Genomic DNA, 14,663 nt, shown 5'->3' with positions numbered 1-14,663 from the left:
AATTTAATTATACGTTCAGTGTACTCATATACTTAATCTCTTTATCTTAGGCATGTACACCTGAAATACCTTTGTTGGTGTGGATTTGCTATCGATTCTGACGAGAACCATCCTGTCAGTGAACTCTTCACAGTGACTCATTCTGTACTCTACCTTCCTATTCACAACGAAGCCTACTCTCATTAAACTATTTTCTGCTGCTGTTATTACCCTACACTCATCTGACCTGAAATCCTTGTCTTTTTATATTTCACTTCACTGATCTCTATGTTCCAAGCCTTTAAGAGGACTCTGGTTGCCGCTGGGCGCCAGACGGTGAGAGGAAAGAATTTTTCGTCAGTCCCTGTGGCTGCGCGTCAAGGCCGTGTTCTGATTATCGGCCTCACATATTTATTTCTTTATTTATTTGCGATTTTCTTTGTTGTCTAGACACAAGGACATACGAAATGTTGCACTTGAATTGGTTTGAATATAGCACATAATATAATAAATAATTTCAGATATATTAGTATAACTAAGCATTACGGTCTTTGAGGAAGGGTTAAAGTACATAATGAAAAGCAAACACAATAACTTTAAAATAATTTTTCATGACACCCTTTGGCCGCATGACACACAGACACATGTTCATCCCGAATCCAGAAGGCAAACGCCATTGTTCTATTGTGCGATGCTGCGTTGCTAGATCGCAGATTTTATAAATTATAGTTCTACACTGGAATACTACGTAACACTGTACTACACAGCACTACACGACACTACACTACTGTGCTTCGCATAAGAACCAACCTAGGTTTCTCATTTATCTTGGTGATGAGTTTTGGCGCGCTAAGGCACAATTCAGGATTCAAAGGGACTATACTGCTGTGCCACTCAAAGTTCAGAGATCGGGAGATGGCTGTCAGGGTCTCAGGAAATCCTTGTCCTCCCCGAAGCTCATCTCCTGACTGCTTCTGGAAACTTGTTGTAGGTACATCTTCTGCCGTGGTGCATCTCGTTGCCATGATGTGTGGTCTCTTCTAGTTTTTCTCTCCCCTACATATGACTGCAGTTCACAAGCTGATATTTTATCTGTCACGAGTTCAGCATGTTCCACAGTTCCTCATTCCATTTTATGTTAAAGACCGTTGTACTGCCAAAGACAATATCTTGTCTAATAGCACACGCCCAGATGATTGCTCCACATTCACACATGTCACTGATGCGTCACGGTATTTTCACTAATTGGCTGGGATACGGAGCTTGTCCTGACAGTTTGTGTATAGCGTCGTGTATACGCCGCCAGTTGGCTGGAAATCTGAAATTCTGGCTCTCTGTTTTATATTATGAAGGAACTAGTAAGTTATACCCCCTGCTTGTGCCCTGTCCCAAGGTTCTTGCCATTCTGTATCAATACATGCATTTGTTTCCGTACTAGCTGAGAAGTAATCGTTGTGGGAATGTATGACTCCAGTCTTCTAATATTCATCTCCTACTTCCCCTCTGTCCGTCTCCTCCATCATCCATTCCCTTTGTCCAGCGCCTCCAGCACCCTCTGTCTATCCATTATCTCCTCTCCTTCTCTCTTTTCGTCCTCTCCTTCTCCATCTCCTACTCCCCCTCTCCCTGCTCATCTCCATCACTTTCATTTCCACCTCCTCTTCTCTCTCTGTCCACCTCACCCTCACGCCGTTCCCTATTCATTTCCTCCTCCTCCTCCTCTGTTTTTCGTCTCTTATTCCGTCCTCTCCGTGTTCTTTCTCGCCCTATCTGTCTGTCTATTTCCCCTTGCCTCTCTCTCAGTCCATCTCATTCGCCCTCCTTTTCTCTTTCGCTGTCTGTCTCTCCCCTCCTTCCACTCCTCTCTCCACGCTATCACTCTCCCAATAGGAGGCTGATTATTGTTACCCCCAAAGTATTTCTTTTCCTATTACAATTAATATTTGGACCATCGATGGTCTAGGCGTAGCGTCTTTGATTAGTAATGAAATAGTCCTCGGGCCGAGGTTAATACGACACCACCGCTTCAGTTTTGAATAAAAATCACCAGCAAAGGCGGCGAAAGATTCCCGCCATAAGAAGTACCCCTCATTCTGCCAACGGCCTTTTAAAGAGGGCAGAGGAGCGGCCAGAGGTTCAGGGCATTCTCTTGTCCTTGGGGTGGGAAAAGGCCACCGAAGGCGGAAGAATAGGCAAAGGCATGAGGATGCTGAAGGTATTGGAAATCACTGCATTAAAAGCACGTACTGTGTATCCACCGGACAAGTGCGCTGAAGTTGAAAAAGAGTCTTGATGATCTCTTCACTGGCAAAAGATTTCAGAATAGTCGCTCATTCGCCTCTCCGGGAGGGAACTGTTAAGCGGGAGGTACCATGAGAAAAAGATGTTTTAAGCAAAGAAAGATTTCATTTCTACGAGTCGGGGCGTAGACTATCAGAAGTTTTAACGAGGTAGGGAAGTTAGAATATCTGGAAAGGGTGACTCAATCTCGATATAGTTCGGGTCAGTGAAGTGAAACTGAAAGAAGACAAGAATTTCTGGTCAGATGAATATAGTAAAATTAATATCAACAGCAGCAGAAAACAGTGTACGGGAATAGGTTTCATTATGAACAAGAGGGAAGGAAGGATAGTGTGTTATTGTGAGCAGTTAAGTGATAGGCCGCTTCTCATTATAATCTACAGAAAACCAACATAGTTAACGATAGTTCACGTATACTTGACGGCATCAAAAGCTGCAGATGAGGACATAGAGAAGGTATATAACGAAATTGAAATCCAATTCAGTACGTAAAGCGAGATGGAAATCTATTTGTCATGGGGAGGCTGGAATGCGGGTACAGAGGTAGGAGCAGAAGAAATATTTACAGGAGAATACAGGATTGGGACAAGGAATGACAGAGGAGAAAGACTAATAGAGTTCTTCAATACATTTCAGTTCGTAATAGCGAATACTCTGTTCAACAACCACAATAGGCGGCACATACTTTGAAAAAGGCCGGTAGATACGAAAAGATTTTAGTTAGATAACATCATGATCAGGCATACTCCGAAATGAGATACGAATTGTAAAGGGTACCCAGGAGCGGATATCGACTCATATCGCAATTTAGTAGTAATGAAGAGTAGGCTAAAGCTTAAGACAATAGAAAGTATAATGGCAAAGAAGTGGGGTAGTGAAGTACAGAGGAATGAAGAGATACGCTTGAAGATCTCAAAGGTTGTATGTACTACGATAAGGAAGAGCTCAGAAGGCCGTTCAGTTGAAGAGGAATGGATATCTCTAGAAAGAGCAATAACAGAAGCTGGGGAGAAAAACATAGATACCAGGAAGGTAACTGCGAAGAAACCTTGCTTAACAGGAGAAATAGTTCAGCTGATCGTCGAAAGAATGATGGGCAAAAATGTTTCGGGAAATTCAGGAATAGAGAAATACAAGTCGCTTAGGAATGAAATATATAAAAAGTGCAGGAAAGCCAAGGCGAAATGGGTGCAGGAAAAATGTGAAGAAATTGAAAAAGAATTGATTGTCGGAAAGACTGGCTCAGCATATGGGAAGGTCAAATTAGCTTCCTGTGAAATTAATAGCAAGGCTGGTAACATTAAGAGTGCAAGGAGAATTCCACTGTTAAATGCAGAGTAGAGAGCGGATTGATGTAAAGAGTCCACAGAAGGCATATATGAGGGGGAAGACTGGTCTGATGACCTAATAGGAGAAGCACCAGGAGTCTGTTTAGAAGAGATAGGGGGATTCAGTAATAGAATGACAATTTTTAAGAGCTTTGGAATGATGAAGATCGAATAAAGAAGAAGGGAAACATAACAGCAGAATTTCTAAAATCATTGAGGGAAGTGGCAACAAAACGAATGTTCACGTTGGTGTGTAGAATTTTCGAGTCTGGCGAATACGATCTGACTTTAGGAAAAATGTCATCCACACTGTTCCGAAGACTGCAAGTGTTGACAAGCGCGAGCCGAGGTGGAACAATAAGAATAGAAGACCAAGGACGAAGTGCCCGGATTTAGAAGCGTGTAAGACAGTGATATGGTCTTTCGCCCCCCACTCTTGAAACTACCCATCGGAAGCCATAATGTAATTAAAAGAAAAGTTCGCGAGTGGAATTGAAATTCAAAGTAAAAGATATCAAAGATAAGATTCGCTGACGAGATTGCTACCCCCAGTAAAAGTGAAGAAGAATTACAGAATCTGTTGAATGGAATGAACAGTCTAATGAGTACATAATATGGCTTGAGAGTAAATCGAAGAAAGACAACAGTAATGAGAAGTATCTGAAATTACAACAGCGACGAAATTGAGATCATGATTGGTGATCATGATGTAGCTGAGAAGATTAAGGTAATCTGCTGCCTAGGCAGCAAAATAAACTACGACCGATGGAGCAAGGTCAGCAAAAGCAGACTAGTGCTACAAAAAGGACAATCCTGACCAAAACAAGTGTAATTGTATCAAACATACGCCTTAATGTGACGAAGAAATTCCTGAGAATGTATGTTTGGAGCATTGTATAGTAGTAAAACAGGGTTCAAAAATGGTTCAAATGGCTCTGAGCACTATGGGACGCAACTGCTGAGGTCATTAGTCCCCTAGAACTTAGAACTAGTTAAACCTAACTAACCTAAGGACATCACAAACATCCATGCCCGAGGCAGAATTCGAACCTGCGACCGTAGCGGTCTTGCGGTTCCAGACTGCAGCGCCTTTAACCGCACGGCCACTTCGGCCGGCAGTAAAACAAGGACTGGGGGAAAAATGGTAAAGAAGAGAATCGGAGCTTTTGAGATTTGGTACTACAGAAGAGTGTTGAAAATTACGTGTTCTGATAAGGTAAGGAATGAGGAGGTTCTACGCAGAATCGCAGAACAAAGGAATATGCGGAAAAGTCTAAGGAGAAGAAGAAGGGAGAAAATGATAGGATATCGTTTAAGGCATCATGGAATAACTTCCATGGTACTAGAGTGAGATGTAGAAGGCAAAAACTGTTGAGGGAGGCAAAGACTGGAAATGCATCCAGCAAATACTTGAAGTCGTAGGTTGCAAGTGATACTCTCGGATTAAGAGGCTCGCGCAAAAACATGAAAAAAAATTAAAAATAAGAGATATGTTTACCAAATTTGACGTAAGTCGTTCCAGGAGTTCAGGATGAACTTTTTACCCGTGGATTTGCCTGCGTAAATATTTCACGTGTATTTGTACACGTTTTTCACTTCTATCTCTGCACTTCGTTTTCAGACAGCTTAATGTTTACGACGCCGTATCTCCTGATCTACGTGCTGTATAACAGAATACACTGAAGCTCGAATGAAACTGGTACAGACATGCGAATTCAAATACAGAGGTGTGTAAACAGACGGAATACGGTGCTGTGGTCGGCAATGCCTATGTAAGGCAAAAAGTGTCTGGCGCAGTTGTTGCTACAATGGCAGGTTATCAAGATTTCTGTGAGTTTGAACGTGGTGTTATAGTCGGCGCATAATCGATGGGACACAGCATCTCCGAGGTGGAGATGAAGTGGGTATTTTCCCGTATGACGACTTCACGACTCTACCGTGAATATCAGGAATTCAGTAAAACATCGAATCCCCGACATCGTTGCGGCTGGAAACAGATTCTGCAAGAACGGCACCAACGACGACTGAAGAGAATCGTTCACCGTGACGAAGTGCAATCATTCAGCAAATTGCTGCAGATTTCAATGCTCGGCCATCAACAATGTCAGCGTGCCAACCATTCAACGATACATAATCGATATGGGCTTTCGGAGCCAAAGGGCAATTCGTGTACTCTTGATGACAGCACGACACAGAGCTTTACGCCCCACCTAGGCCCATCAACTATGACACTGGACAGTTGATGACTGGAAACGTGTTAGTGGGTCGGACGAGTCTCGTTTTAGATTGAATCGAACAGATGGACATTTACGGGTATGGAAACAACCTCATGAATCCATGGACCCAGCATGTCAGCAGGGGACTGTTCAAGCTGGTGGAGGCTCTGCAATGCTGTAGGGCGTGTGTAGTTACAGTGATGCCTCTAGATACGACTCTGATAGGTACATAAGCATTCTGTCTAACTACCTGCATCCATTCATGACCATTGTGCGTTCCGACGGATTTGAGCAATCACAGCCGGAGAATGCGACACCCCACACGTCCAGAATTGCTACAGAGTGGCTCCAGGGACACTGTTCTGAGTTTAAACAGTTCCTCTGAGCACGTACCTACCCAGACATGAACATTGTAGTGTATAGCTAGGATGTTGTGGGGCGGCGGTTAGAAAATTTACTGTTGTATAAATGTTTGAATGTTGAAACACTTCACGGCCGATTAACCATATGTGCGGCGGCGGGTGGAATTAATTGTTATATAAGTGTTCCTATTATTTATGCTGTTGTTTTGCCGTTCTCAACACTGGCTCTCTGACTACAATATTGGCAACCAGAAAGTGATTAGCAAAACGTGAAGCCTGTAATTGGAATTCCTAGTGCCCACTTCATCTGAGAAACACACTTATAGCTGCAGCTTATAGCTCTGAGGAATTAGGAGATTGTCTGGGATTCATAATCAAAAATGATTTTCTAAAATAGTTGAGTATATTCTGAAAGTCACAGATGAAAAAAAAAATCCACACAATCTGACTAACAGAGCAGTTCAGAGTCTAATGCGCTGATGCAACTATAACTGTCCAAATTAAATATTTAAATGAATGCTCGCCATAATTTGATGATAATATTCATCAAACGCCACGCTAAATAATGGTAGAATGTCTGTCCCGCGGCGGCACGTGAAAATACGACATACGCAAACTGAAGATAGATAATTACTTCGCGCAGCGTTCTTATATATAAAGCCGCAGTGCGGACGGCTAAGGGAACACCTGATCATATCGGCTCTCCCGACTAGCCGCTGGGCTAGTAATGCACAACTTTAAGTTATTGAATAAATCATAGCTTCTTTTGCTGATGGCCGATGAAGCTGTCAATTTAAATGTGCATTCAGCACACAGGTAAGTAATCATAATATCAGTCTGACGTGGCTAAGTAAAATATTTTGGGCGAGAGAATTAATTTAATTACACTGCACGCAGTAGACGAGCTCTGAACTTGCCCTTTGGAGATGCGCTATCGCTATAGTTTTTTAGTTATTCAAATGAAACTTCTCACATTTTTATGGTTATAGCGGATCTCCATTTTACTTAAATATAAACATCCTAGCCTTATTTATTAGCCTACTTAATCTATCTTGCTTCCTTAATTTTTAAGACAAAAACCAGAAAATCATGAATTTCAACTAAAATCTTAATTTGTGAGATCCAGAAGACTGTTTCTATTAAATAATTATGGGAAAGGAATCTAAATATAAATTTTTAAGTCTCTAGCTCTTTTCTGTTGCGCCAATGATTTTTACAGAAAAACGTCCAAATTTCGAAAATGGTTAAAGTTATCGAACTGATATTCAACACATGTTAATTTATTATTACTCCTGACATGCTAGACACATTTTAGGTTATTTACTTGATTTTTAAAGTATTGCGCAACATTTATGACGCCAGAGCTAGTTACAGCGGACTAGGCTGGCACACAATGGAACGACTGATGAGAATTTTATACGGTGTGAGTAGGCTGCTTCCATACAATGTCTTGCTACATGCAGTTCAGAATAGACCTCCACCACCTCGTTCTCCTACGGATTTTTGAGCAGCCCTGCAGGATTAGTGGTATCAGTTCCCTCCAGCACTACTTGAAGACATTAGTTGAGTCCATGCCACGCATCGTTGCGGCACTTCTGCGTGCTCGCGGGAGCCCTACACGACAGTAGGCAGGTGTACCAATTTCTTTAGCTATTCAGTGTAACTTTGTTGGTGTAGTCAGTGGTATATTGGTATACTGTACGTAAGTAGTATTGCGAGTAAATTAAAGCATCATGGATGATGATGCAGGTTTTTTTTTCACGTGTTAGTGTTAGCCAGCCGGCGTGGCCAGGCGGTTCTAGGAGCTTCAGTCTGGAGCTGTGTGACCGCTACGGTCGCAGGTTCGAATCCTGCCTCGGGCATGGATGTGTGTGATGTCCTTACGTTAGTTAGGTTTAAGTAGTTCTAAGTCTAGGGGACTGATGACCTCAGATGTCAAGTCCCATAGTGCTCAGAGCCATTTGAACGATCTTAGTGTTATTACATCAGACCTCCTGAACTGTATGTCATGCATTGAAATAAGCTACGTTTAGTGGTATACATGAATACTTCCTGCTAACTTCTTCGGGAATACAGTTAGTAGTAGAGAAGTAACAATATAAAACGCCGTGCTTCATGCGGCACTTTTCCTGAATGACAGCCAAAATGTTGTAAGCAACAAACGTTTCCCTTACATCATTCTGTCAGCGAGAAAAAGTTTCGCCAAGGTCTGGAATTGAGTGTAAGGCTTGCTGCAAGTATCTAAGGGCTCTAATTCTCGAATACTGACAAAATTATGGATATTCTCGTGTTGTGAACTGCACTACTCTCTCATGCCAACCCCAGTCCTTTGACAGATAGGTTGTTCTTACCCACACAGAGATGATTTCCAGACATAAAGTGCATTGTGTATCAAGTCGAACACACACACACACACACACACACACACACACACACACACACACACACACACATTTTTGGAATGTGTATTGTTTCGATTTGGCTCTTGCCCACAGTGTATCCTTAACCTTATCATATTCGCCCTTTTTGAGCCAATATTGGACACGTTGCTTTCGTACCGCTAGTTCCGATGTAGCCGGCCTAGTATCACCAGCAGCGCCTCAGTGTTGTTCTGTATGCGCCTGTTCTGTATGCGCCGTAGAGTCCGCTCTGTCCTTACCTTCCTGGCTCTATGCATTCATATTCTCGAACGTAGCCCATAACAGTGATTACAACCACTCTGTGGCACGTTCTTATTTCACTTAGTGGCAGCTGGAAACTTCTGTGACAAAGTGTTGCTATACTTTTAGGATTTCATTGCCTCACTGGCAGAGGATTTCTGCATGTGATGAAGGTTCTGTTTCTCGTCAATGTTAATTCTAGGGTAAGTGTATAATAATTATTTTCTTTTCACAGGCTGGTCAGTTACTCTGATAATTCTTGATAATATTCCTTTTTGTAACATATAAACTGTTTTGAGTGATGCTATCGTTAGTTTTCTACGCACAAGTTACACAGTCTTTCCAGAACTACTTCGCAATCTTCCTTGTATTGGCAGATACTGTAATTAGCAGATCGCCTGCGTAGGCGTTGCAGACCCTAGTGTTTGTTATACTCTGAAGTTGGTTCACTAATGGTGCTACCCCAACATCCCGGAACTCACTAACAGAGCACTGTCAGAAGTCCTTGATTAAGTTTTCCACCATTTTCCTCCTGGGGCATCCTAGTTGCACCTGTCTGTCTTCAGTAACCTCGTAGGCTGTTGTATAGAGACTTGGGACAGTTTAGATGCTGCATTTTTTTTAATAGCACAAATCACCATAAATTATAGAACGCCCCAGCTATATTAATCATTATGTCTACAACGTCGTATGAGGTGTTCACAATATTCGTTGCGTTATTCATCCCACACTCGGTGGATTTCCCTCTTGTGAATCCTTACTGCACGTATCCTATTGCCCGTCTCGTTCTCAGGCGGCAATACAGAAGCTTTTCATGTACTTTGACTAGTGTGTTCACCAAACAAAGATTTTTGGTTCTCTTAGGCCTTTGCCTCCCCTCCCCTTTTTTTTCTTAGTATAAAGATACTAGATTCTGGATAACCGTCCTTGGAAAATGCGTTCTTTTAATAACAGAGTTATATGTGGTACAATTTGATCCAGTATCTGATGCAACGCTTTTACCAAAATTCTATCACGTCCTGGTGTTTTCTCTTTCTTTAAATTTGGTATTGCCAGCTTTATTTACTCCTGGGAAAATGGATTATCGCACTATTATTCACACGCTGCTCTAGTAATTCAAACCTTAGATGTTGTTGATACTATGTATCTTCCATTGTTATATCGTTCGGCAGCAGAGTTCTGGATAGGTACTGCTCTGAAGCCTCCCAGTCTGTCGTCATCGTGCCATCGGATCATCTCAGAGTCGATAAAACACAGAGGGAATCGAATCATGTTGTTACCAAGTTTATATTCAAAACCCGAAACAATTACTACCATTTCGTCTTTCACGTATGCCTCGCATTTTTCTGCTCTTGTTTTATGTAATGTTCTTTATATTGCTGTTTGAAACTGATCCTTTTTTTTTGTGTTCTGTTTCCACCGAAGCATATCTGTTAGTATGTTATCGACTTCCTTGTTCTTTGTCGTATAGACTGCAGGGCTGGCCTACAGGGAATATCAAACCCTTTGGGGTCCTAACGGATGTTGACATCGCCCTTTGCTGCACTATCTGCAATGCTCGCACCATTTCGTCGGCTTTGGCGACAACATCAAATCCCCTCCCTTAAAAGGGGTTGTATCTTGAATTCTGCCTGTGAAAGTTCCCATTTCAATTTGCGCAGGTTTTAGAGTCGCTGCATGTTAGCGTCTGAGTCAATATTGTGAAGTCATTGTGAAATAGTGAAACAACTGATATTGTGATCACGTATTGTTAAGTCCCTCAGTGTGGTCACTGACGTTTGAATGGGTTCAAATGGCTGTGGGCACTGTGAGACTTAACATCTGAGGTCATCAGTCCCATAGAACTAAGAACTACTTAAACGTAACTAACCTAAGTACATCACACACATCCATGCCCGAGACAGGATTCGAACCTGCGGCCGTAGCATTCGCGCGGTTCTGGACTGAAGAGCCTAGAACCGCTCGGCCACCGCAGCCGGCCACTGACGTTCGAGTTTGCGAGTGTGATATCTATATTTATTGCCACACCTGCGCTATTTTGGAAAGCAAACGGGTTGAGAGGCCTATTCATGACTTGAAGGCCACGTTCTTCTATAGCGTCCTTAAGGCGTAGTTCTCTTTCATCAGTAACTCTGCTTTGTCACAATGTTGATTTAGCGTTTGCGGGCATTACGAGAATGTATCTGTCTTGCCGACCCATTATTGCTCCTGGTTTTAACATTTCGTTGTGTGGTAGTATCTCGTGACTTTATTGAAAATATTGATTAGTTATATAAAATTTTTCTGAGGTAGTCAGTATATCTATTGTCTCGGCGCGTTAGACACGCGTTTGAAATATCTTACAGAACAACATTCACTGGATAATGCCCTGGTTTTATAATCTGTGCTGTAAGTGGCATGTGGGGTAATGCTTTGTTTATTCCTGGAATATGTCTCTTGTACACATATTACTTGTTGCTCCATCTCCTGTAACATTTTCCCGATTCCTTGCATCTCCATAGCACTGCGCATAGCATTTATCTGGCCGATGTTAACAATTATCGCCCTAACAGCTGGTAGAGGTTGACGTGGATTTTCCGACCAAGGACTTTGCGACCCATGACATCAGCGAGGTGTTTCCGACCAGAGATAATTTAGCCGTGGCTTTCCCATCCGTGATATGAATGTTCAATAGTGCGGACGCTCTGGTCGGAATTAACGCGATGCGAAACAGGTGTTCGCCGTAGTTTTTTTCACCATTTTGTTATAAGAACATCCATCGACGTATAATCCAGGCTTAGGACCGGCTATACGCATAGTATACGCATAGTGCATGTTGTTGTTGTTGTCTTCAGTCCTGAGACAGGTTTGATGCAGCTCTCCATGCTACTCTATCCTGTGCAAGCTTCTTCATCTCCCAGTACTTACCACAACCTATATCCTTCTGAATCTGCTTATTGTATTCATCTCTTGGTCTTCCTCTACGATCTTTACCCTCCACGCTGCTCTCCAATGCTAAATTTGTGATCCCTTCATGCCTTAGAACATGTCCTACCAACCGGTCCCTTCTTCTTGTCAAGTTATGCCACAAACTCCTCTTCTCCCCAATTCTATTCAAAACCTCCTCATTAATTATGTGATCTATCCATCTAATCTTCAGCACTCTTCTGTAGCACCACATTTCAAAAGCTTCTATTCTCTTCTTGTCCAAACTATTTATCGCCCATGTTTCACTTCCATACATGGCTACACTCCATACAAATTCAGAAACGACTTCCTGACACTTAAATCTATACTCGATGTTAACAAATTTCTCTTCTTCAGAAACGCTTTCCTTGCCATTGCCAGTCTACATTTTGTATCCTCTCTACTACGACCATCATCAGTCATTTTGCTCCCCAAATAGCAAAACTCCTTTACTACTTTAAGTGTCTCATTTCCTAATCTAATTTCCTCAGCATCACCCGACTTAATTCGACTACATTCCATTATCCTCGTTTTGCTTTTGTTGATGTCCATCTTATATCCTCCTTACAAGACACTGTCCATTCCGTTCAACTGCTCTTCCAAGTCCTTTGCTGTCTCTGACAGAGTTTCAATATCATCGGCCAACCTCAACGTTTTTATTTCTTCTCCATGAATTTTAATACCTACTCCAAACTTTTCTTTTGTTTCCTTTACTGCTTGCTCTATAAACAGATTGAATAACATCGGGGAGAGGCTACAACCCTGTCTCACTCCCTTCGCAACCGCTACTTCCCTTTCATGCCCCTCGACTCTTATAACTGCCATCTGGTTTCTGTACTCATTGTAAATAGGCTTTCGCTCCCTGTATTTTACCCCTGCCACCTTTAGAATTTGAAAGAGAGTATTCCAGTCAACATTGCCAAAAGCTTTCTCTAAGTCTACAAATGCTAGGACCGTAGGTTTGCCTTTCCTTAGTCTATTTTCTAAGATAAGTCGTAGGGTCAGTATTGCCTCACGTGTTCCAACATAGGCACCTTTAAATGTTTTTTAGTCTATTTGTATTTCTTACTGATTACTTTAATTTTAGTTTTATTATTAATTCTGTCTGATCAAATAACAAAAGATTAAACTCCCGCGATTGAAACGAGCAGCACTGACATTTGTATTCTTGATTTTTTAGCGAATATATTGCGATTTCAGACCGAGTGGTTAGGCAGGAACACAACATAAATTTCTGCGCGTGTAACAGTACTATACCCCGTAGCCAAATGAAAGGAAGCTACAAAAGTGGGGAAGGTTCTGGTCGGAAATACCACGGTGTGAAACTGGTTGGTCAGACGTGTTACGTCATCTGCGACACGTAGAAAATGTTCGAAAACGCCACAGTCGGACAATGAACGTATCCCCCTACCCGCACCCCCCCCCCCCTCCCCTCCACATCCCACACAGGCATTCTTCCTAGCTGCCTGCTTAGCTATACATGCTGACCAAACGTGAGCAGCTCCGTGCACTGTGCACTGCAGAGCAGAGAGCCGCAGTCACGTGACGCACAGTGTAGAGTGCGGAGAGTACCCCGTGGCACGTAGCTGGGCGGCGAATTTACGGCGCGGCGCGCTGCAGAAAGCCGCTTGCACAGAATAGACGACGAGTTGCGAGCGCCTTTTGTAGCGGCCGCTGTTTTGTATATGAACTGGGCGACGCTGCCGGCTTTGTGCTCATAAACTTTGGCTTTTCTGCAGTCTGATGTTAGCGGCTGCGGGCGCGGCGATCTGTCAGCTCACTGCAGACAGGCTGCTGGCGAGGGGCTAAAAGTTTCGGCCTTTTTAGAAATAGTTACACAAGTTGCCTCATACCTGCTGCTCTAGTTAAAGACTAGACAGAGTTTTCACTAGTTTGATACTTCAAAATTAGGGTCTCTTTTAAAGTTGCGCCCCCTAACTTTTTATTTTAATTAAGTTATTGTGTGCGCTGATGAGCCAACACCTGCTTAATAGCATGTTGATACACTTTTGCAACAAAATAGATTCTGCGTGAGATGGTGTAAACAAGATCTTGGTAAGTTTCCCAAGAGGCTATTTTTTTCCCTTTGTTATCAGTTTTCTGACTGCTTTGATGCGGTCCGCCTCGAATTCCTCTTCTGTGCCGACCTCTTTATCTCAGGCTGGCATTTGCAACCTACGTCCTCAATTATCTCTGATTCTGCGCAGAACCTCCTCATTCCTTACTTTGTCAATCCTCCTCATTTTCAACATTCGTCTGTATCAACAAGTCTCAAATACTTCGATTCTCATCTGTTCCGATTTCTCACAGTTCACGTTTCACTACAATACAGTGCTGCGCTCCAAACATACACTCTCAGACATTTATCCCTCATATTATTGCCTATGTTTGATACTTGATGGCTTCACTCGGCCAGGAATGCCCTTTTTGTGTTACATGTCCTTGCTCCGTCCGTCAGTGGGTACTTTGGTGGCTAGATAGTATAATTTGTTAACTTCATCTACTTCGTGACCACTTAAGGGTTCTCATTTCTCCTACCTCTCATTACTTTCATCTTCCTTAGATTTATTCTGAATCCATATTCAGTACTCATTACAATTTTCAATATGTTTATCACATCATTAAATTCTTCTTCAATTTCTCTCAGGATAGCAATGTCATCAGATTATCGTATCACTGACATCCTTCCACCATGAATTTAAAATTTTCTGAATTTAAATTTCACTCCCAAGCCTTTCTTTTATTCCCATCATTGTTCTTCGATATGTAAGTTGAACAGCAGGGCTAAAGATTATATTCCCCGTCTTACACATATTTTAGACCGAGCGCTTCGTTCTTGGTCTTCGACTCATTATTTCCTCTTGGCTCTTG

The sequence above is a fragment of the Schistocerca piceifrons genome, chromosome 6 (assembly GCF_021461385.2).
Source record: "Schistocerca piceifrons isolate TAMUIC-IGC-003096 chromosome 6, iqSchPice1.1, whole genome shotgun sequence".
Taxonomy (NCBI): domain Eukaryota; kingdom Metazoa; phylum Arthropoda; class Insecta; order Orthoptera; family Acrididae; genus Schistocerca; species Schistocerca piceifrons.
The sequence above is the reverse complement of the archived record's forward strand: the minus strand, read 5'-3'. Positions refer to the sequence as shown.